The sequence below is a fragment of the Phyllobates terribilis genome, unplaced genomic scaffold (genome assembly GCF_046119375.1).
Source record: "Phyllobates terribilis strain yellow unplaced genomic scaffold, ASM4611937v1 Scaffold_124__1_contigs__length_5142088, whole genome shotgun sequence".
Taxonomy (NCBI): domain Eukaryota; kingdom Metazoa; phylum Chordata; class Amphibia; order Anura; family Dendrobatidae; genus Phyllobates; species Phyllobates terribilis.
In genome coordinates this window covers 3,953,789-3,976,244 of record NW_027362884.1, presented here as the reverse complement: position 1 = coordinate 3,976,244, position 22,456 = coordinate 3,953,789, and the positions used below count along the sequence as shown (strand labels likewise).

General features: G+C 44.9%; 9 non-coding genes and 1 pseudogene across 9 annotated transcripts; all 10 read right to left on the bottom strand.

The window, feature by feature from the left end:
• Positions 1-5,111: 5,111 nt before the first annotated feature.
• Positions 5,112-5,302, bottom strand: LOC141203585 (U2 spliceosomal RNA). Its single transcript, XR_012274621.1, has one exon. It is a non-coding gene; the product is annotated as a U2 spliceosomal RNA (small nuclear RNA).
• Positions 5,303-6,417: 1,115 nt separating this feature from the next.
• Positions 6,418-6,608, bottom strand: LOC141203583 (U2 spliceosomal RNA). The gene has a single exon (XR_012274619.1). It is a non-coding gene; the product is annotated as a U2 spliceosomal RNA (small nuclear RNA).
• A 1,115-nt stretch (positions 6,609-7,723) lies between these two features.
• LOC141203277 (U2 spliceosomal RNA) lies at positions 7,724-7,908 on the bottom strand. Its single transcript, XR_012274391.1, has one exon. It is a non-coding gene; the product is annotated as a U2 spliceosomal RNA (small nuclear RNA).
• A 794-nt stretch (positions 7,909-8,702) lies between these two features.
• On the bottom strand, positions 8,703-8,794 carry LOC141203366 (U2 spliceosomal RNA; annotated as a pseudogene).
• A 1,115-nt stretch (positions 8,795-9,909) lies between these two features.
• Positions 9,910-10,100, bottom strand: LOC141203460 (U2 spliceosomal RNA). The gene has a single exon (XR_012274503.1). It is a non-coding gene; the product is annotated as a U2 spliceosomal RNA (small nuclear RNA).
• A 1,115-nt stretch (positions 10,101-11,215) lies between these two features.
• LOC141203582 (U2 spliceosomal RNA) lies at positions 11,216-11,406 on the bottom strand. Its single transcript, XR_012274618.1, has one exon. It is a non-coding gene; the product is annotated as a U2 spliceosomal RNA (small nuclear RNA).
• A 1,115-nt stretch (positions 11,407-12,521) lies between these two features.
• Positions 12,522-12,715, bottom strand: LOC141203220 (U2 spliceosomal RNA). The gene has a single exon (XR_012274349.1). It is a non-coding gene; the product is annotated as a U2 spliceosomal RNA (small nuclear RNA).
• A 6,040-nt stretch (positions 12,716-18,755) lies between these two features.
• Positions 18,756-18,946, bottom strand: LOC141203581 (U2 spliceosomal RNA). Its single transcript, XR_012274617.1, has one exon. It is a non-coding gene; the product is annotated as a U2 spliceosomal RNA (small nuclear RNA).
• A 1,116-nt stretch (positions 18,947-20,062) lies between these two features.
• LOC141203580 (U2 spliceosomal RNA) lies at positions 20,063-20,253 on the bottom strand. The gene has a single exon (XR_012274616.1). It is a non-coding gene; the product is annotated as a U2 spliceosomal RNA (small nuclear RNA).
• A 1,115-nt stretch (positions 20,254-21,368) lies between these two features.
• LOC141203216 (U2 spliceosomal RNA) lies at positions 21,369-21,559 on the bottom strand. The gene has a single exon (XR_012274345.1). It is a non-coding gene; the product is annotated as a U2 spliceosomal RNA (small nuclear RNA).
• Positions 21,560-22,456: the final 897 nt, after the last annotated feature.

The window sequence follows — 22,456 nt, the reverse complement described above, 5'->3', positions numbered from 1 at the left end:
CTCCATTGTTAGGGACCTCAAACCCCAAAATGATATTTTCTTTGACATTTTTTCTATGACATTCTCCCAGCTTTGAGTTCCCACATTCTCCTCGTTAAAAACAACTCCAAGAATTTTTACATTGTCTCGTTTTATAGTGAGCTGCGGGAGTTGGGCGGTGTCCCAGGATCCCAAAGTCAGACATTCAGATTTATTTAAATTAAGTTTAAAACCGGATGCCTGGGAAAAAAAATCAATGCGCAACACCGCCCTCCGGAGGGAAGCAGGGTCCACGCACACAACCGTCACGTCATCCATGTAGCCAAAGACTCTCACATCACTGCCACCTCCGCCTGGAACAGGAACCCCTCTAATCACTTTGTCTTTCCTTATTGCGCTCAGCAGGGGCTCCATGGCGCAGATGAACAGGATGGGCGACAAGGGGCATCCCTGCTTCACTCCGGACTCAAGGGGAACTCCATCTGTTAAAAAGCCATTAAGAGAAATTTGACTAAAACAATTTTTATATAAAATCTTAATACAATTTAAAAGCATATTAGGGATACCCATTCTTTTTAAAACTCTAAAAAGAAATCTATGAGAGACTCTATCGAAAGCTTTTTCAAAATCTAGGGCTAAAAGAGCTACATTTTGACCCCGGTCTCTGGAATACCAAATTACATCCCTTAATACGTTTAAAACCTCTGAAATACTTCTGCCTGGTACACTACAAACCTGCTCAGGCTGGATTAGTTTGGCAATGACACTCCTGAGCCGGTCTGCAACCACCTTAGCAAGTACCTTGTAATCAACATTTAGGAGAGTTATGGGTCTCCAATTCGCTAGAGTACTGCGGTCACCTTTTTTATATATCAAAGACACCACTCCTCTCCTCCACGAAAATGGCAACTGTTCACAAATAAAAACTTCTTTAAAAAGCATAAAAAGGTCCTCTTTTAAAATGTCCCAAAAAGTAAGGTAAAACTCTACAGGTAGTCCGTCACACCCAGGTGCTTTACCCTTAGAGAAACTTTTAAAAACATAAAATAATTCCTCTAAAACAATATCGCGTTCTAAAAACTCCTGGTCTGTAAAATTTAACTTAAAATCGAGATCATTAAGAGCATCAGATAAAAAGGACTCATCTATACACTTTTTACTAAAAAGATGCTTATAAAAGTTAAAAGTAGCATTCAACATTCCCTGCATAGATGTTTCACCCTCTAGATTTGTGATCACTTCTCTTTTATCCATGACTTTTTTGAAGAAGAAGCGAGAGCACTTCTCCCCCTCCTCCAAGTGCTGCACTCTAGAGTTAAAAATAATCTCTTTCCCCTTTGTGTCTATGCAGTTCTGAATTTCAGTTTTTAGGCTAGCAATATCATCTCCCACCTCCACCCCTAGCTCTTTGAATTTAAAAAGTGTTTGTAGTTTGGTGTTAAGATCACTAAAACATCTTTTTTTCTCTCTAGCTTTACGTCTCCCTGCTTTTATAAAAAACATTCTGACTTTTTTTTTCACATTTTCCCACCAGGTTGCCATAGGGGCATCAGAAGGTTTTTGTCGCCGCCAGGCTTGATAGGCTTTACCAAAGTCTTGTCGAATCAGAGGGTCCTCCAGCAGGTATGTACTTAGACGCCAGAGGCCCCTGTTGACCCTCTGTTCATCCCGATATTCTAGATGCACCTCCAAGCCCTTATGGTCAGAAAATATATTTGATGTTAAAACACATTTTACAGGGTTAAAATCATCTGATAGGAAAATAAAATCGATCCTGGAGGACACCCCTCTTCCGGACCACGTATAACCAGGGTCCGTCGGCAGGAGTGACCTCCACGCATCGCATAATTTAAAATCAGTTATAAAATCTTTCAATAGATGACATGACTTATCCAATTTGCGTAAAGGGTCACCCCCTGCTCGTTGTTCACTAGCACAAAGACAATTAAAATCACCCCCTACGATCAGGGGAGATGACCCAGTACAGTACAATGGCAATATCCCAAATAAATTAATTCTCTCTTGCTTATCAGGGGGAGCATAAATATTCATTACACGTAGGGTAAAACCATTAAATTTAAAATGCACTAAAACCACTCTGCCTGGTACTATTTCTGTGACAGCATTTATAGTAATATTTCTCCCACGACAGAGGAAGCCCACCCCCGCTGACTTGTTGTCATTGGAGCCAGACCAGATGGAGGGCCCCAGTCTCCAATCTGTCTTGATATCATTATAATTTAGTGCATGTTGTATCCCGCATTCCTGTAATAAACATATGTCAAAGTCAGTGGTTTCTAAATACTTGAATAGAGCAGCCCTACGAACTGGGCTCTTTAATGACCTCACATTCAGTGAGACAAGTCTTAATGTGGGCATTCATAGGTCAGGGTGGTGGATCTTCCATGAGGACACCTGACTCAAAGCCCTGTATATCAAATTGCTCCAGGACATCCGGGCTAGAGGACCCAAACGACTCGATATTCTGTGAGCCGGCGGTTGCCCCCTCGTAGGTCACGGTTCCCAGCCACATTCCAGGAGACGCTGGGGCTTCGACATTCCGTCTCTTTTTCGGGGCAGACTCCACTAGGTCACTGGTGCAGTCCTCCTCTTCCTCCACCTCCTCCAGGGGGGGAGACGGGTCCATCAGGACAAGATCAGCAACACAGATTTCCTGATGTTCGCCACCTAGAAGCAAAGCCCCCTCATCTGGCTGGCTAATCGCCCTGGAAGATCCTGAGGCCATCGCTGCGTGGTCCCCTGTAGCCAACCGCACAGGGGCACCACCCTCCAGCCCAACAGGATCGGTATCGGGAACCATCGATACGGAGGATACCCTCCCAGAAGGAGGACCCCCCCGCTCCGGTCCATGCGAGGTCCGCCCATCGTTAAGGGACTTCGATGCAGGTGCCGCCCCAGAGGGGCCTCCGGCTCCCTGCTCCATCCCAGCCTTCTCGCCCTTCGAACCGCCCTCCGACGCCGGCCTGCCAGTGAAGACCGGTGGGCGCATCGGCTCAGCTTCAGAAGATGCAGCTTCTGCGTAGGTCCTGGTCCTGGTCCTGTTGGGGCATCCTCGGAACATGTGCCCCGCCTCACCGCAGAGATTACATTTCCTCCCAGCGGGACAGTCCTTCATTAAATGTCCGTAACAGCTGCAATTATTGCAGCGGTCTACTTTCCTGCCCGTGCAGGACGTTTGGGTATGACCCATTTGTCCACAGTTCCTGCAACATACTGGCATTCCAGGATAAAATAAGTAGCCTCTGCTCTTACCGATTACGAAGGTTGAGGGAGGGTGTAGCATTCCTCCCACTCCACTAAGGTCCCTCTTTAGACGGGCCATATACCTTCTCTTGCCGCACCAGAAGCCTACCGCGTTCTTCACAGTACCCAGGTATCTCAGATCATCACAATAGCGGGTAAGGTAGGTCGAGATGTCTGCAGCTTCCACAAAGGGGTTCGGAAAATGCACCACGATGGGGATCTCGTCATAAGCATACAAGAGACAAAAGGTTAGTCCATCCAATTCATCTAAGTAGTTTTTCTCGTTTACCTTTTGTACGAGATGCTGACAGCATCCCTGGCTCTTGAAGGTGATGGTGTATGTCCCCTTGTACTCGTTGTCCTGGAAGCAGAATATGTCTTCCCGCCGAAACTCCAGAACTCCAAGAAGAATCCTATGGCAGATGTAGTCCAAATTCTTCTCCATCCTCGATGCTGCTCCAACTTCAATCCTCACGGTGTTCCGCATCCGGGCATCACCCGATGAATATGTGAGCGTTGCCGGCATCCTTCACTCAGGAACGTACCGACTCTTCTCTCTGAAAGGCGCAAGCCTTCATGGGATCCCTTCCCGTTGCTCCCGGACTAATCCTTCCTCCCAATAGCAGCAGGGGGGTTAAGTCCCTCCGAAGAGGAACGATCCCCCCAGGCCGAGAGAAAGGGTACCAAGAGCACCTCACAGGCAAGACCACACAGGTAAACCTGATAGATCGTGCCAAAAGGCCGAGAAGCGATAACCAGAATTGGTTTCAAACTACGGAGCCACCCAAGGATCCTGAAAAGTCCATTTGTGGAGATGAGCTCCTGGACTCCCGTTAAGAAGACATGTTGTCAACCTCTAGATCCCTTACATGCCTGCACTTTTCGGCTTGCTGCTGCTGCAATCCACGCGTTTTAGATCTGCATAACTCCACCTCTTTAAACACAGCACCTTCACCCCCTGCTGTTCCCACCCGCCTCAACACCGTTGGAAGGGAGGAGAACCAATTAAGGCGGGGGGTGGGGTGGAACGAGCAGCTGTCTACCCTTAGCAGGAGGGCTCCTGATTACATACCTCTCCTGCTGCTGCTGCTGCTGGCTGTCCAGCAGCAGACTGAAGGTGGCTGCTGCTGTGCACAGGTATATAAAGGCTCAGAGCCTATTATGACACGCGCAGCCAGCGTTCCATTGCCACATTCCATCTACTGCAGGCAGGATACCTGGCTGGCTGAATGTCGCTGAGAAGCTCACAGAGACCGCCATAAGCAACAGTTTAACAGAATGCCACAGACTAATCAACCAAACTTTTTGGGTTGGGTTCTCTTTTATAGTCTGCAGGCATTAAATGAAAGAAGTCAGTGTTCCAGCAGAAGGAGACAACGTTTCAGAAAAGGCATTGTAGCAAACCAAAAAAGAAATTTTAAGCGCAGCAGAGTAACCAGCGCACATACCTGTTAGCTCAGGTGAGTTTAAAAGGCTGCTGTTGATAACAAGGGCATTTGCTAAATAGATGGTGTGTGTGCAACAATATACTGAAAGGTCAATTATATTGTGCAGCTTATCTCACCACCTGTAGTTATTTAGGTGAAAGCTCCAAAATGCTTGCCTAATATGTCTGTTTATCCAAAAGGAAGTAAAAAGGGAGAGCTAGAAAGATAGCATTGCATCACATTACATGGCAATGCAATGCACAGTTGCTGAAGTTGAACCAAAATGAGCTTGTAATCTGGCTTCTGCAACTTTGAACATGAAAAATCCAATGAGGAGAAGAAAAGCAAAGCCAAAGAGTCCATCCCAAAATCCGACAAACAAGCAAAATGAACAAAAAACATTGAATTCAATTCTTTCTGATTTTAGAAACTGCATTAAAGAAGGGGTGCACCGGTCCTGGAGATACTGCAATACCAGGTCAATGCGTGGAGTGGACAGAGCAAGCTCTTTTTCCATCTCCCTGTTCTAAAAATCCATTTAATATATGGTCCCCAGATAGGGGACGTATCAGATATTAAACTGATAAGAACAGATACTACACTTGATCTTAGCCAAAAGGCCGAGAAGCGATAACCAGAATTGGTTTCAAACTACGGAGCCACCCAAGGATCCTGAAAAGTCCATTTGTGGAGATGAGCTCCTGGACTCCCGTTAAGAAGACATGTTGTCAACCTCTAGATCCCTTACATGCCTGCACTTTTCGGCTTGCTGCTGCTGCAATCCACGCGTTTTAGATCTGCATAACTCCACCTCTTTAAACACAGCACCTTCAACCCCTGCTGTTCCCACCCGCCTCAACACCGTTGGAAGGGAGGAGAACCAATTAAGGCGGGGGGTGGGGTGGAACGAGCAGCTGTCTACCCTTAGCAGGAGGGCTCCTGATTACATACCTCTCCTGCTGCTGCTGCTGCTGGCTGTCCAGCAGCAGACTGAAGGTGGCTGCTGCTGTGCACAGGTATATAAAGGCTCAGAGCCTATTATGACACGCGCAGCCAGCGTTCCATTGCCACATTCCATCTACTGCAGGCAGGATACCTGGCTGGCTGAATGTCGCTGAGAAGCTCACAGAGACCGCCATAAGCAACAGTTTAACAGAATGCCACAGACTAATCAACCAAACTTTTTGGGTTGGGTTCTCTTTTATAGTCTGCAGGCATTAAATGAAAGAAGTCAGTGTTCCAGCAGAAGGAGACAACGTTTCAGAAAAGGCATTGTAGCAAACCAAAAAAGAAATTTTAAGCGCAGCAGAGTAACCAGCGCACATACCTGTTAGCTCAGGTGAGTTTAAAAGGCTGCTGTTGATAACAAGGGCATTTGCTAAATAGATGGTGTGTGTGCAACAATATACTGAAAGGTCAATTATATTGTGCAGCTTATCTCACCACCTGTAGTTATTTAGGTGAAAGCTCCAAAATGCTTGACTAATATGTCTGTTTATCCAAAAGGAAGTAAAAAGGGAGAGCTAGAAAGATAGCATTGCATCACATTACATGGCAATGCAATGCACAGTTGCTGAAGTTGAACCAAAATGAGCTTGTAATCTGGCTTCTGCAACTTTGAACATGAAAAATCCAATGAGGAGAAGAAAAGCAAAGCCAAAGAGTCCATCCCAAAATCCAACAAACAAGCAAAATGAACAAAAAACATTGAATTCAATTCTTTCTGATTTTAGAAACTGCATTAAAGAAGGGGTGCACCGGTCCTGGAGATACTGCAATACCAGGTCAATGCGTGGAGTGGACAGAGCAAGCTCTTTTTCCATCTCCCTGTTCTAAAAATCCATTTAATATATGGTCCCCAGATAGGGGACGTATCAGATATTAAACTGATAAGAACAGATACTACACTTGATCTTAGCCAAAAGGCCGAGAAGCGATAACCAGAATTGGTTTCAAACTACGGAGCCACCCAAGGATCCTGAAAAGTCCATTTGTGGAGATGAGCTCCTGGACTCCCGTTAAGAAGACATGTTGTCAACCTCTAGATCCCTTACATGCCTGCACTTTTCGGCTTGCTGCTGCTGCAATCCACGCGTTTTAGATCTGCATAACTCCACCTCTTTAAACACAGCACCTTCACCCCCTGCTGTTCCCACCCGCCTCAACACCGTTGGAAGGGAGGAGAACCAATTAAGGCGGGGGGTGGGGTGGAACGAGCAGCTGTCTACCCTTAGCAGGAGGGCTCCTGATTACATACCTCTCCTGCTGCTGCTGCTGCTGGCTGTCCAGCAGCAGACTGAAGGTGGCTGCTGCTGTGCACAGGTATATAAAGGCTCAGAGCCTATTATGACACGCGCAGCCAGCGTTCCATTGCCACATTCCATCTACTGCAGGCAGGATACCTGGCTGGCTGAATGTCGCTGAGAAGCTCACAGAGACCGCCATAAGCAACAGTTTAACAGAATGCCACAGACTAATCAACCAAACTTTTTGGGTTGGGTTCTCTTTTATAGTCTGCAGGCATTAAATGAAAGAAGTCAGTGTTCCAGCAGAAGGAGACAACGTTTCAGAAAAGGCATTGTAGCAAACCAAAAAAGAAATTTTAAGCGCAGCAGAGTAACCAGCGCACATACCTGTTAGCTCAGGTGAGTTTAAAAGGCTGCTGTTGATAACAAGGGCATTTGCTAAATAGATGGTGTGTGTGCAACAATATACTGAAAGGTCAATTATATTGTGCAGCTTATCTCACCACCTGTAGTTATTTAGGTGAAAGCTCCAAAATGCTTGCCTAATATGTCTGTTTATCCAAAAGGAAGTAAAAAGGGAGAGCTAGAAAGATAGCATTGCATCACATTACATGGCAATGCAATGCACAGTTGCTGAAGTTGAACCAAAATGAGCTTGTAATCTGGCTTCTGCAACTTTGAACATGAAAAATCCAATGAGGAGAAGAAAAGCAAAGCCAAAGAGTCCATCCCAAAATCCGACAAACAAGCAAAATGAACAAAAAACATTGAATTCAATTCTTTCTGATTTTAGAAACTGCATTAAAGAAGGGGTGCACCGGTCCTGGAGATACTGCAATACCAGGTCAATGCGTGGAGTGGACAGAGCAAGCTCTTTTTCCATCTCCCTGTTCTAAAAATCCATTTAATATATGGTCCCCAGATAGGGGACGTATCAGATATTAAACTGATAAGAACAGATTTTTTTTTTTTTTTTTTATCGAAAGCCCGAATTCGTGTACAAAACCCGAGTGCGCTTAAAAAAGTGACAAGTGCCACAAAAAAAGTGCACTAGGATGCTGGTCTTCTTGAAACCCTCTCCAAAAGGAGAAGGGTCCCCCAAACCATTCCCCGTCCCTCCGAGCCAAAAGGCCACAGCGAGGAACAGGGACAAAAAGCCACCTCCAGCCGAAGCCAGAGGCGACCCAATCTTACCCCCAGCACCTGCCCGAGTTCTCACCCGAGCAAGGCACTGGGAGCCAAAGACTGTGCTCCCCTCCCGGAAGAGGGGAGCCAACAACGCTCTCCTCCCGAAAGAGGAGAGCCAGGGGGGTTCAGGGGGGAGCGGAACCTGATGGCCACACACTCCCCCCCTAGACCTGCCAAGAGAGGAACCCATAAGAGAACCGCATCCCGACAAAATCCTAGTAGGACGTGACACACGTGAATAAGTGGACACACAGTGACAAAGAAATTAAATAAATAGTGAAGGTTTCACAGTATAATACTGCCCGGACCTTCGACCGGGAATTGAAAAATTCCCCATCCTAAGGCCAGAAGGCCCGGAATAAGGGTGTGTGCGAAGAAAGAAAATTTGAAGTGCTTGTGCAAATGTGCCATAAACTCAAGTGGGGTTCCCAATCCCAGTGAGTTAAGGCACCCCAGGGTCACCACTCCTGGGGCACTTCACACTTCGGGCTTTCGATCTTTCCCGGCCCAATGGCGTCGATCCTGGGGGGCCATGCTTTCCACCAGATGACTATATTAGCCACCTGGCGTACTAACAAGCGCCTAAACCCCAGTGTCCATAATGTATCAATCTACTAGGGCGGCCAACATCCAAAACCGCCTTTTCGAAAGATACTACACTTGATCTTAGCCAAAAGGCCGAGAAGCGATAACCAGAATTGGTTTCAAACTACGGAGCCACCCAAGGATCCTGAAAAGTCCATTTGTGGAGATGAGCTCCTGGACTCCCGTTAAGAAGACATGTTGTCAACCTCTAGATCCCTTACATGCCTGCACTTTTCGGCTTGCTGCTGCTGCAATCCACGCGTTTTAGATCTGCATAACTCCACCTCTTTAAACACAGCACCTTCACCCCCTGCTGTTCCCACCCGCCTCAACACCGTTGGAAGGGAGGAGAACCAATTAAGGCGGGGGGTGGGGTGGAACGAGCAGCTGTCTACCCTTAGCAGGAGGGCTCCTGATTACATACCTCTCCTGCTGCTGCTGCTGCTGGCTGTCCAGCAGCAGACTGAAGGTGGCTGCTGCTGTGCACAGGTATATAAAGGCTCAGAGCCTATTATGACACGCGCAGCCAGCGTTCCATTGCCACATTCCATCTACTGCAGGCAGGATACCTGGCTGGCTGAATGTCGCTGAGAAGCTCACAGAGACCGCCATAAGCAACAGTTTAACAGAATGCCACAGACTAATCAACCAAACTTTTTGGGTTGGGTTCTCTTTTATAGTCTGCAGGCATTAAATGAAAGAAGTCAGTGTTCCAGCAGAAGGAGACAACGTTTCAGAAAAGGCATTGTAGCAAACCAAAAAATAAATTTTAAGCGCAGCAGAGTAACCAGCGCACATACCTGTTAGCTCAGGTGAGTTTAAAAGGCTGCTGTTGATAACAAGGGCATTTGCTAAATAGATGGTGTGTGTGCAACAATATACTGAAAGGTCAATTATATTGTGCAGCTTATCTCACCACCTGTAGTTATTTAGGTGAAAGCTCCAAAATGCTTGCCTAATATGTCTGTTTATCCAAAAGGAAGTAAAAAGGGAGAGCTAGAAAGATAGCATTGCATCACATTACATGGCAATGCAATGCACAGTTGCTGAAGTTGAACCAAAATGAGCTTGTAATCTGGCTTCTGCAACTTTGAACATGAAAAATCCAATGAGGAGAAGAAAAGCAAAGCCAAAGAGTCCATCCCAAAATCCGACAAACAAGCAAAATGAACAAAAAACATTGAATTCAATTCTTTCTGATTTTAGAAACTGCATTAAAGAAGGGGTGCACTGGTCCTGGAGATACTGCAATACCAGGTCAATGCGTGGAGTGGACAGAGCAAGCTCTTTTTCCATCTCCCTGTTCTAAAAATCCATTTAATATATGGTCCCCAGATAGGGGACGTATCAGATATTAAACTGATAAGAACAGATACTACACTTGATCTTAGCCAAAAGGCCGAGAAGCGATAACCAGAATTGGTTTCAAACTACGGAGCCACCCAAGGATCCTGAAAAGTCCATTTGTGGAGATGAGCTCCTGGACTCCCGTTAAGAAGACATGTTGTCAACCTCTAGATCCCTTACATGCCTGCACTTTTCGGCTTGCTGCTGCAGCAATCCACGCGTTTTAGATCTGCATAACTCCACCTCTTTAAACACAGCACCTTCACCCCCTGCTGTTCCCACCCGCCTCAACACCGTTGGAAGGGAGGAGAACCAATTAAGGCGGGGGGTGGGGTGGAACGAGCAGCTGTCTACCTTTAGCAGGAGGGCTCCTGATTACATACCTCTCCTGCTGCTGCTGCTGCTGGCTGTCCAGCAGCAGACTGAAGGTGGCTGCTGCTGTGCACAGGTATATAAAGGCTCAGAGCCTATTATGACACGCGCAGCCAGCGTTCCATTGCCACATTCCATCTACTGCAGGCAGGATACCTGGCTGGCTGAATGTCGCTGAGAAGCTCACAGAGACCGCCATAAGCAACAGTTTAACAGAATGCCACAGACTAATCAACCAAACTTTTTGGGTTGGGTTCTCTTTTGTAGTCTGCAGGCATTAAATGAAAGAAGTCAGTGTTCCAGCAGAAGGAGACAACGTTTCAGAAAAGGCATTGTAGCAAACCAAAAAAGAAATTTTAAGCGCAGCAGAGTAACCAGCGCACATACCTGTTAGCTCAGGTGAGTTTAAAAGGCTGCTGTTGATAACAAGGGCATTTGCTAAATAGATGGTGTGTGTGCAACAATATACTGAAAGGTCAATTATATTGTGCAGCTTATCTCACCACCTGTAGTTATTTAGGTGAAAGCTCCAAAATGCTTGCCTAATATGTCTGTTTATCCAAAAGGAAGTAAAAAGGGAGAGCTAGAAAGATAGCATTGCATCACATTACATGGCAATGCAATGCACAGTTGCTGAAGTTGAACCAAAATGAGCTTGTAATCTGGCTTCTGCAATTTTGAACATGAAAAATCCAATGAGGAGAAGAAAAGCAAAGCCAAAGAGTCCATCCCAAAATCCGACAAACAAGCAAAATGAACAAAAAACATTGAATTCAATTCTTTCTGATTTTAGAAACTGCATTAAAGAAGGGGTGCACCGGTCCTGGAGATACTGCAATACCAGGTCAATGCGTGGAGTGGACAGAGCAAGCTCTTTTTCCATCTCCCTGTTCTAAAAATCCATTTAATATATGGTCCCCAGATAGGGGACGTATCAGATATTAAACTGATAAGAACAGATACTACACTTGATCTTAGCCAAAAGGCCGAGAAGCGATAACCAGAATTGGTTTCAAACTACGGAGCCACCCAAGGATCCTGAAAAGTCCATTTGTGGAGATGAGCTCCTGGACTCCCGTTAAGAAGACATGTTGTCAACCTCTAGATCCCTTACATGCCTGCACTTTTCGGCTTGCTGCTGCTGCAATCCACGCGTTTTAGATCTGCATAACTCCACCTCTTTAAACACAGCACCTTCACCCCCTGCTGTTCCCACCCGCCTCAACACCGTTGGAAGGGAGGAGAACCAATTAAGGCGGGGGGTGGGGTGGAACGAGCAGCTGTCTACCCTTAGCAGGAGGGCTCCTGATTACATACCTCTCCTGCTGCTGCTGCTGCTGGCTGTCCAGCAGCAGACTGAAGGTGGCTGCTGCTGTGCACAGGTATATAAAGGCTCAGAGCCTATTATGACACGCGCAGCCAGCGTTCCATTGCCACATTCCATCTACTGCAGGCAGGATACCTGGCTGGCTGAATGTCGCTGAGAAGCTCACAGAGACCGCCATAAGCAACAGTTTAACAGAATGCCACAGACTAATCAACCAAACTTTTTGGGTTGGGTTCTCTTTTATAGTCTGCAGGCATTAAATTAAAGAAGTCAGTGTTCCAGCAGAAGGAGACAACGTTTCAGAAAAGGCATTGTAGCAAACCAAAAAAGAAATTTTAAGCGCAGCAGAGTAACCAGCGCACATACCTGTTAGCTCAGGTGAGTTTAAAAGGCTGCTGTTGATAACAAGGGCATTTGCTAAATAGATGGTGTGTGTGCAACAATATACTGAAAGGTCAATTATATTGTGCAGCTTATCTCACCACCTGTAGTTATTTAGGTGAAAGCTCCAAAATGCTTGCCTAATATGTCTGTTTATCCAAAAGGAAGTAAAAAGGGAGAGCTAGAAAGATAGCATTGCATCACATTACATGGCAATGCAATGCACAGTTGCTGAAGTTGAACCAAAATGAGCTTGTAATCTGGCTTCTGCAACTTTGAACATGAAAAATCCAATGAGGAGAAGAAAAGCAAAGCCAAAGAGTCCATCCCAAAATCCGACAAACAAGCAAAATGAACAAAAAACATTGAATTCAATTCTTTCTGATTTTAGAAACTGCATTAAAGAAGGGGTGCACCGGTCCTGGAGATACTGCAATACCAGGTCAATGCGTGGAGTGGACAGAGCAAGCTCTTTTTCCATCTCCCTGTTCTAAAAATCCATTTAATATATGGTCCCCAGATAGGGGACGTATCAGATATTAAACTGATAAGAACAGATTTTTTTCTTTTTCCTCAGATTAAGACCCACATTAATTTATGCATCATATCGCATATTCACATAACGGGTTCTCAAATCATCATTCGGAAAACCAAAAACAAAATCCCAAAAAACACAACCCTGCAATTAACTGTTACTTACTGTAAGAAGTCCAATGTGAAAAGTTCCAGAGTGCTTCTGCTGCTGTCTCACCATACTTCTTTTTATCCAATAAATAGGCATAAAACAGTCTGGCAAGAAAAATCTTTCTGCATTCCATGGGGGAAAAAACAATCTTTTTAAAAATCACCAAATTCCGAACGTCCCATAAAACCTCTTTATATATGACAAAAATAATCCAGCTTGCCCGCTTCCTTTGCGAGTACTTAAAATCTTGACCTATTAAAATCCTTTCAAAATCGAAACAATGAAAACCAACTAAAGCAACAAACATACGTGACAACAAGGTAAAAACTTTTTTAGCAAAAAAACAGTCCCAAAAAATATGCTGTATTGTTTCCACCTTATTGCAACCTTCCCTAGGACATAGTTCTTGAACCTTTATCCCCCGGTCATTCAAAAAAGCCCTTGTTGGCAAGCATCCATGCAACGCCATCCAGTTTACATCCTTCTGTCTGTTGCTGATTCCACGCAGGAAAAAAAGCTTCCACACCTGTCCAGACTGTGCATTATTACAAAACGGCACATCACATAACATCTCCTTCTTCTTAATACCTGAGACAATCAGTTTTTTGTCCGGTCTAACCATGGAGCTTATCCCATTTTGATCATAGAAGGACCTAAGCACCACATAAAAAAACGGTATCACAAACGAAACTGGTTTTCTTAAATCCTTCTCACACCAGCTCCATTTCTGGAAAAGCCGTCCTGCTAAATATTTGCACATGTCCGCAGTCCTGTTATTGCACTGGGATAATTTATAAATGTTCAAAAAATAATGCATTCTTAAAAATAAGTCAATGTTAGGAAAATCACAACCCCCATTTTCCACAGAACACATAACCATTCCTCTTCTTAGTTTCTCCATTTTGGATCCCCAAAAAAACACAAACAGTTTCCTTGTCACTCTCTTTGTCCAAAGCACAGCAGGTGGGAAAATCACAGACTTGATTACCAGCACTTTCCCTCTCAGCGACAGGTTCCTTAGTTTCCAAAAGTTCAACTTCTGATCCATTTTGTCTTCTAGAATCTTCAGGCTGCTTTTCCCTTTCAGTTCCTTCTCAAAGATGACACCAAGAACCTCAATTTCCTCCCTACTCTCCACTCCTGCCACGTTAACCTCAACCTGCCTCCCAAAGTTACAAAGCTGGCACTTTCCCCAATTCACCGCCATACCAGCCACACAACAAAAAATCCTTACGTGCAAATTCACTCTATTGAGATCCGCCTGTGAACCACAAGTAAAAACAATATCATCCATATAACTTAAAGACTTGACTGGACCCCCGGATCCCCCAGGAATAAAAACACCAGCCACACACTTGTCAACTTGCACACTTTTTAAAAGGGCCTCCACCACACAGATAAAAAGAATTGGTGACAGGGGACAACCCTGCCTAACTCCCGATAAAATATTAAAACTGGAACTCACATGCCCATTAACTAAAATCTGGCTACTGACCCCACAATAAAAACTCTTAATGACCATCAATAATTTATCCGGAACACCAAGGTGACTTAAAGCAGAGAACAAAAATCTATGTGATATTTTATCAAAGGCTTTCTCCAGGTCCACCGACTGTAACAAAAGAGCATTCTTATTCAAATTAGCCTGATAAATTAAGTCTCTTAGAAGCAGCAAATTATCTGAAATTTTCCTACCAGGCACTGCACATGCCTGATACTCCCCCACCATATCACCTATCACATCTGCCAGTCTACCAGCCACAATTTTAGAAATAATTTTGTAATCACTGTTTAACAATGTTATGGGCCTCCAATTTTTAATATCCCTCATGTCCCCTTTCTTATGAATCAGCGTAACAATCCCCCTACGCATAGAAACCGATAAAATCCCATGAGTAAAACCATATTGCACCACCCGGGAAAACTCCACACCTATAATATCCCAAAATCTAACATAAAATTCAGCAGGAAGACCATCACAGCCTGGCGTCTTGCCTTTCGCCAAGCCATCCACTGCCCGTCTAATTTCATCTTTCCCAACCTCCTCACTTAAAAACCCAATTTTCTCCTCAGGAATATTATTAGTTAATACTTTGCAATAATCATTAATTTCCGCATCACTGGCTCTACTATCGTTAGAGAAGAGTGTTTCATAAAAGGAAAGAATACTGCCAATCATCTCATCCCCAGATACCTCCCCTGCAGGAGAAAAAACAGACTTAAAAACCCCTTTAGGTTTAAAACATTTTTTAAAAAAGTATCTCGAACATTGCTCATTTTCCTCCATGTGCTTTATTTTTGCCTTAAACATAATAGTCTTCCCTTTTTCAATAAGTATCTTCTTCAGTTCGTCCTTCAAATCTGCAATCTCTTTATCCACCTCCATCCCCGCTCTCTTAAACTTATGGAGTACTTCCAATTTTGAAATAACAGCAGCATCATGATCCCTTTTGGCTTTCGCTCTCCTAAAACACACCCCTTTAAAATAACATGCAAATTTCTCCTTAGCCCAGTCCCACCACTCTAGCAAATCTTTAAAAAGGTGCTGTTCAGACACACAAGACAAAAACACTTTATTAAAACCAACCTTAACACTCTCCTCTTCCAGCAGGCTTACGTTCAGCTTCCAGAGTCCCTTTCCAAAAGCCAGGGACTCAGCTATATACAGATCTACCACTATCATCTTGTGGTCAGAAAAAGTCGTCATCACGTGGTTGCACTTGGCCACCTTAATCCCTTCAGACATAAAAACATAGTCAATTCGGGAAACACTACGTCCACTATCTGATATGTATGTGAACTTATCACTTGGCCCAACCATCAGACCAGCATCCGTGTAGCGTAAATCCTGCACAATCTGATTTAAAATATTAGACGTAACATCAGTCCTACCTTCCGTAGAGCTCTTACGATCTTTTGCGGATCTGACACAATTAAAATCTCCAGCCACTATAGTGAAGTCTCTGCCTGGTAAAAACAACTTTAGAGACTCCAAAAACCCAACTCTTGCTTGTTTATCAGCAGGGGCATAAACATTAAAATCCCGTACCCGCTGACCTAAAAAATCCACTAATAAAAACAAACATCTCCCAGGTATGATTACTTTAAACTCTAAAACCTTTAGACTGGAATTACACAGTAAAATGCCCACCCCTTCATTCCTGTTTTCTGAGCATGGGGACCAAAAAGATTGCCCCTTATTCCACTCACTCTCATGCGGGGCAGATTTAATTACACATTCCTGCAGACAGACAATATCTGCATTCACACTCTCAATGTACTCCAGTATCCCTGCTCTCCTACAAGCAGAACCAATCCCTCGTACATTCAGAGAAGCAACACACAACGCCATCATAACAACAGGAAAAAATCTCCACCATACCCGATCCATCATGAACCAGGAGAAAACCCACTCCTGCCACCCACTTTTCTACGTATATCAGGCGACTCAGAACTCGAGTCCCTGTTAGAATAACCTGGTCTTAGGGAGACTGGATCTTCCTGCCCCCCAGACCAACACCCCTCCACCTTACTTCTTTTAATCACGGAGGCATAACTCTCCTCCTTGCCATCATCTTCCTCCTCATTTTCACTCCAATCACTGTTAACCCTATCACGCTGCTGAGGGGTTATAGTTCCATCCGAATCAGAATCCTCCTCCTCCAAAACCTCCATTTCCTCACCCCCATCTCTTCCCAAAACAGGATTCACTGACTCCGCCATATTAGACAAATCCATCCCATCACCCGGGCCATGCACATCAGCTACTTTGTTTATTACTTCCAGCCCCTCCCTCAAACCAACTTTCTTCTGGCTCCGCCCCTTTTCCTCCATCTTGGGCACCGCATGGTCTCTTCCCCTACCACCATCTTGTTTTTGGCTTTCCCCCTCTGAGTCTGAGCCTTCGCCCTCCTCCCCACTTTCCTGCCGAGTCTTCTTCTGCCTCTCTTCAGCGTCCACCTGTGACCTAGGAATCTGAGCCCACAATCTACATTTCCTTGCAAGGTGATCTGCATGTCCACACAAATCACACACCTTATTCATTGGGCAACCACTTGCAACATGCCCAGATTTCCCACAACCTCTACAAACATCACCTTGCACTGGACAATCTTTCTGAACATGTCCAAACTCATGACACTTCCTACAATATTCCATCTGTCCATTATAAAAACAAAATCCCCTTTCTCCTCCGATAGAAAACTGTGCAGGAATGCTCTTGGCACCCCCAATAGCTCTATCATCCGGTCTCAGTTTTACAACATATCTCCTCTTGCCATTTAGATAATTGTATTTGTTCTTCATTCTTCCCAAAAATTTAACCTCACTACAATACCGAGCTAAAAAATTGGAAACAGTCTCATCCGGAACTTTAGGGTTATACATGTGCACAACCACATACTTATATGTCTGCTGGAACAGAGGTTCCAGTGCAATAAACTCTAGGCATTTCAATTCCTTTTCTTCCTTCATTCGTACCAACTCCATGTAGACTCTCTGGCAAATACTCAAAGAAACAAAAGTGATATCATAAATTCCTTGTTTCTGAAAATCCTGCAGTGCCAATACATCCGTTACCTTCAAGCCATTAATGTTCTTCAAGACATCAACGCAAACTTGGTCCAAACCGATTTCTCCTTCATGACCTGCAGCCACCTTCAGACGGACCGAGTCCTCTAATCCACGTGTTTTCTCCACCATTTTTACAGCAGATAAACACAATCGCCGCTCAATCGCACACTAGGGCCCCACAAGGGGGAACCCCAGTCACAACTGCCCTCCAAACAACACCAGCAGCAGAAAACCACCACTGATCTTGCCAAAAGGCCGAGAAGCGATAACCAGAATTGGTTTCAAACTACGGAGCCACCCAAGGATCCTGAAAAGTCCATTTGTGGAGATGAGCTCCTGGACTCCCGTTAAGAAGACATGTTGTCAACCTCTAGATCCCTTACATGCCTGCACTTTTCGGCTTGCTGCTGCTGCAATCCACGCGTTTTAGATCTGCATAACTCCACCTCTTTAAACACAGCACCTTCACCCCCTGCTGTTCCCACCTGCCTCAACACCGTTGGAAGGGAGGAGAACCAATTAAGGCGGGGGGTGGGGTGGAACGAGCAGCTGTCTACCCTTAGCAGGAGGGCTCCTGATTACATACCTCTCCTGCTGCTGCTGCTGCTGGCTGTCCAGCAGCAGACTGAAGGTGGCTGCTGCTGTGCACAGGTATATAAAGGCTCAGAGCCTATTATGACACGCGCAGCCAGCGTTCCATTGCCACATTCCATCTACTGCAGGCAGGATACCTGGCTGGCTGAATGTCGCTGAGAAGCTCACAGAGACCGCCATAAGCAACAGTTTAACAGAATGCCACAGACTAATCAACCAAACTTTTTGGGTTGGGTTCTCTTTTATAGTCTGCAGGCATTAAATGAAAGAAGTCAGTGTTCCAGCAGAAGGAGACAACGTTTCAGAAAAGGCATTGTAGCAAACCAAAAAAGAAATTTTAAGCGCAGCAGAGTAACCAGCGCACATACCTGTTAGCTCAGGTGAGTTTAAAAGGCTGCTGTTGATAACAAGGGCATTTGCTAAATAGATGGTGTGTGTGCAACAATATACTGAAAGGTCAATTATATTGTGCAGCTTATCTCACCACCTGTAGTTATTTAGGTGAAAGCTCCAAAATGCTTGCCTAATATGTCTGTTTATCCAAAAGGAAGTAAAAAGGGAGAGCTAGAAAGATAGCATTGCATCACATTACATGGCAATGCAATGCACAGTTGCTGAAGTTGAACCAAAATGAGCTTGTAATCTGGCTTCTGCAACTTTGAACATGAAAAATCCAATGAGGAGAAGAAAAGCAAAGCCAAAGAGTCCATCCCAAAATCCGACAAACAAGCAAAATGAACAAAAAACATTGAATTCAATTCTTTCTGATTTTAGAAACTGCATTAAAGAAGGGGTGCACCGGTCCTGGAGATACTGCAATACCAGGTCAATGCGTGGAGTGGACAGAGCAAGCTCTTTTTCCATCTCCCTGTTCTAAAAATCCATTTAATATATGGTCCCCAGATAGGGGACGTATCAGATATTAAACTGATAAGAACAGATACTACACTTGATCTTAGCCAAAAGGCCGAGAAGCGATAACCAGAATTGGTTTCAAACTACGGAGCCACCCAAGGATCCTGAAAAGTCCATTTGTGGAGATGAGCTCCTGGACTCCCGTTAAGAAGACATGTTGTCAACCTCTAGATCCCTTACATGCCTGCACTTTTCGGCTTGCTGCTGCTGCAATCCACGCGTTTTAGATCTGCATAACTCCACCTCTTTAAACACAGCACCTTCACCCCCTGCTGTTCCCACCCGCCTCAACACCGTTGGAAGGGAGGAGAACCAATTAAGGCGGGGGGGTGGGGTGGAACGAGCAGCTGTCTACCCTTAGCAGGAGGGCTCCTGATTACATACCTCTCCTGCTGCTGCTGCTGCTGGCTGTCCAGCAGCAGACTGAAGGTGGCTGCTGCTGTGCACAGGTATATAAAGGCTCAGAGCCTATTATGACACGCGCAGCCAGCGTTCCATTGCCACATTCCATCTACTGCAGGCAGGATACCTGGCTGGCTGAATGTCGCTGAGAAGCTCACAGAGACCGCCATAAGCAACAGTTTAACAGAATGCCACAGACTAATCAACCAAACTTTTTGGGTTGGGTTCTCTTTTATAGTCTGCAGGCATTAAATGAAAGAAGTCAGTGTTCCAGCAGAAGGAGACAACGTTTCAGAAAAGGCATTGTAGCAAACCAAAAAAGAAATTTTAAGCGCAGCAGAGTAACCAGCGCACATACCTGTTAGCTCAGGTGAGTTTAAAAGGCTGCTGTTGATAACAAGGGCATTTGCTAAATAGATGGTGTGTGTGCAACAATATACTGAAAGGTCAATTATATTGTGCAGCTTATCTCACCACCTGTAGTTATTTAGGTGAAAGCTCCAAAATGCTTGCCTAATATGTCTGTTTATCCAAAAGGAAGTAAAAAGGGAGAGCTAGAAAGATAGCATTGCATCACATTACATGGCAATGCAATGCACAGTTGCTGAAGTTGAACCAAAATGAGCTTGTAATCTGGCTTCTGCAACTTTGAACATGAAAAATCCAATGAGGAGAAGAAAAGCAAAGCCAAAGAGTCCATCCCAAAATCCGACAAACAAGCAAAATGAACAAAAAACATTGAATTCAATTCTTTCTGATTTTAGAAACTGCATTAAAGAAGGGGTGCACCGGTCCTGGAGATACTGCAATACCAGGTCAATGCGTGGAGTGGACAGAGCAAGCTCTTTTTCCATCTCCCTGTTCTAAAAATCCATTTAATATATGGTCCCCAGATAGGGGACGTATCAGATATTAAACTGATAAGAACAGATACTACACTTGATCTTAGCCAAAAGGCCGAGAAGCGATAACCAGAATTGGTTTCAAACTACGGAGCCACCCAAGGATCCTGAAAAGTCCATTTGTGGAGATGAGCTCCTGGACTCCCGTTAAGAAGACATGTTGTCAACCTCTAGATCCCTTACATGCCTGCACTTTTCGGCTTGCTGCTGCTGCAATCCACGCGTTTTAGATCTGCATAACTCCACCTCTTTAAACACAGCACCTTCACCCCCTGCTGTTCCCACCCGCCTCAACACCGTTGGAAGGGAGGAGAACCAATTAAGGCGGGGGGTGGGGTGGAACGAGCAGCTGTCTACCCTTAGCAGGAGGGCTCCTGATTACATACCTCTCCTGCTGCTGCTGCTGCTGGCTGTCCAGCAGCAGACTGAAGGTGGCTGCTGCTGTGCACAGGTATATAAAGGCTCAGAGCCTATTATGACACGCGCAGCCAGCGTTCCATTACCACATTCCATCTACTGCAGGCAGGATACCTGGCTGGCTGAATGTCGCTGAGAAGCTCACAGAGACCGCCATAAGCAACAGTTTAACAGAATGCCACAGACTAATCAACCAAACTTTTTGGGTTGGGTTCTCTTTTATAGTCTGCAGGCATTAAATGAAAGAAGTCAGTGTTCCAGCAGAAGGAGACAACGTTTCAGAAAAGGCATTGTAGCAAACCAAAAAAGAAATTTTAAGCGCAGCAGAGTAACCAGCGCACATACCTGTTAGCTCAGGTGAGTTTAAAAGGCTGCTGTTGATAACAAGGGCATTTGCTAAATAGATGGTGTGTGTGCAACAATATACTGAAAGGTCAATTATATTGTGCAGCTTATCTCACCACCTGTAGTTATTTAGGTGAAAGCTCCAAAATGCTTGCCTAATATGTCTGTTTATCCAAAAGGAAGTAAAAAGGGAGAGCTAGAAAGATAGCATTGCATCACATTACATGGCAATGCAATGCACAGTTGCTGAAGTTGAACCAAAATGAGCTTGTAATCTGGCTTCTGCAACTTTGAACATGAAAAATCCAATGAGGAGAAGAAAAGCAAAGCCAAAGAGTCCATCCCAAAATCCGACAAACAAGCAAAATGAACAAAAAACATTGAATTCAATTCTTTCTGATTTTAGAAACTGCATTAAAGAAGGGGTGCACCGGTCCTGGAGATACTGCAATACCAGGTCAATGCGTGGAGTGGACAGAGCAAGCTCTTTTTCCATCTCCCTGTTCTAAAAATCCATTTAATATATGGTCCCCAGATAGGGGACATATCAGATATTAAACTGATAAGAACAGATACTACACTTGATCTTAGCCAAAAGGCCGAGAAGCGATAACCAGAATTGGTTTCAAACTACGGAGCCACCCAAGGATCCTGAAAAGTCCATTTGTGGAGATGAGCTCCTGGACTCCCGTTAAGAAGACATGTTGTCAACCTCTAGATCCCTTACATGCCTGCACTTTTCGGCTTGCTGCTGCTGCAATCCACGCATTTTAGATCTGCATAACTCCACCTCTTTAAACACAGCACCTTCACCCCCTGCTGTTCCCACCCGCCTCAACACCGTTGGAAGGGAGGAGAACCAATTAAGGCGGGGGGTGGGGTGGAACGAGCAGCTGTCTACCCTTAGCAGGAGGGCTCCTGATTACATACCTCTCCTGCTGCTGCTGCTGCTGGCTGTCCAGCAGCAGACTGAAGGTGGCTGCTGCTGTGCACAGGTATATAAAGGCTCAGAGCCTATTATGACACGCGCAGCCAGCGTTCCATTGCCACATTCCATCTACTGCAGGCAGGATACCTGGCTGGCTGAATGTCGCTGAGAAGCTCACAGAGACCGCCATAAGCAACAGTTTAACAGAATGCCACAGACTAATCAACCAAACTTTTTGGGTTGGGTTCTCTTTTATAGTCTGCAGGCATTAAATGAAAGAAGTCAGTGTTCCAGCAGAAGGAGACAACGTTTCAGAAAAGGCATTGTAGCAAACCAAAAAAGAAATTTTAAGCGCAGCAGAGTAACCAGCGCACATACCTGTTAGCTCAGGTGAGTTTAAAAGGCTGCTGTTGATAACAAGGGCATTTGCTAAATAGATGGTGTGTGTGCAACAATATACTGAAAGGTCAATTATATTGTGCAGCTTATCTCACCACCTGTAGTTATTTAGGTGAAAGCTCCAAAATGCTTGCCTAATATGTCTGTTTATCCAAAAGGAAGTAAAAAGGGAGAGCTAGAA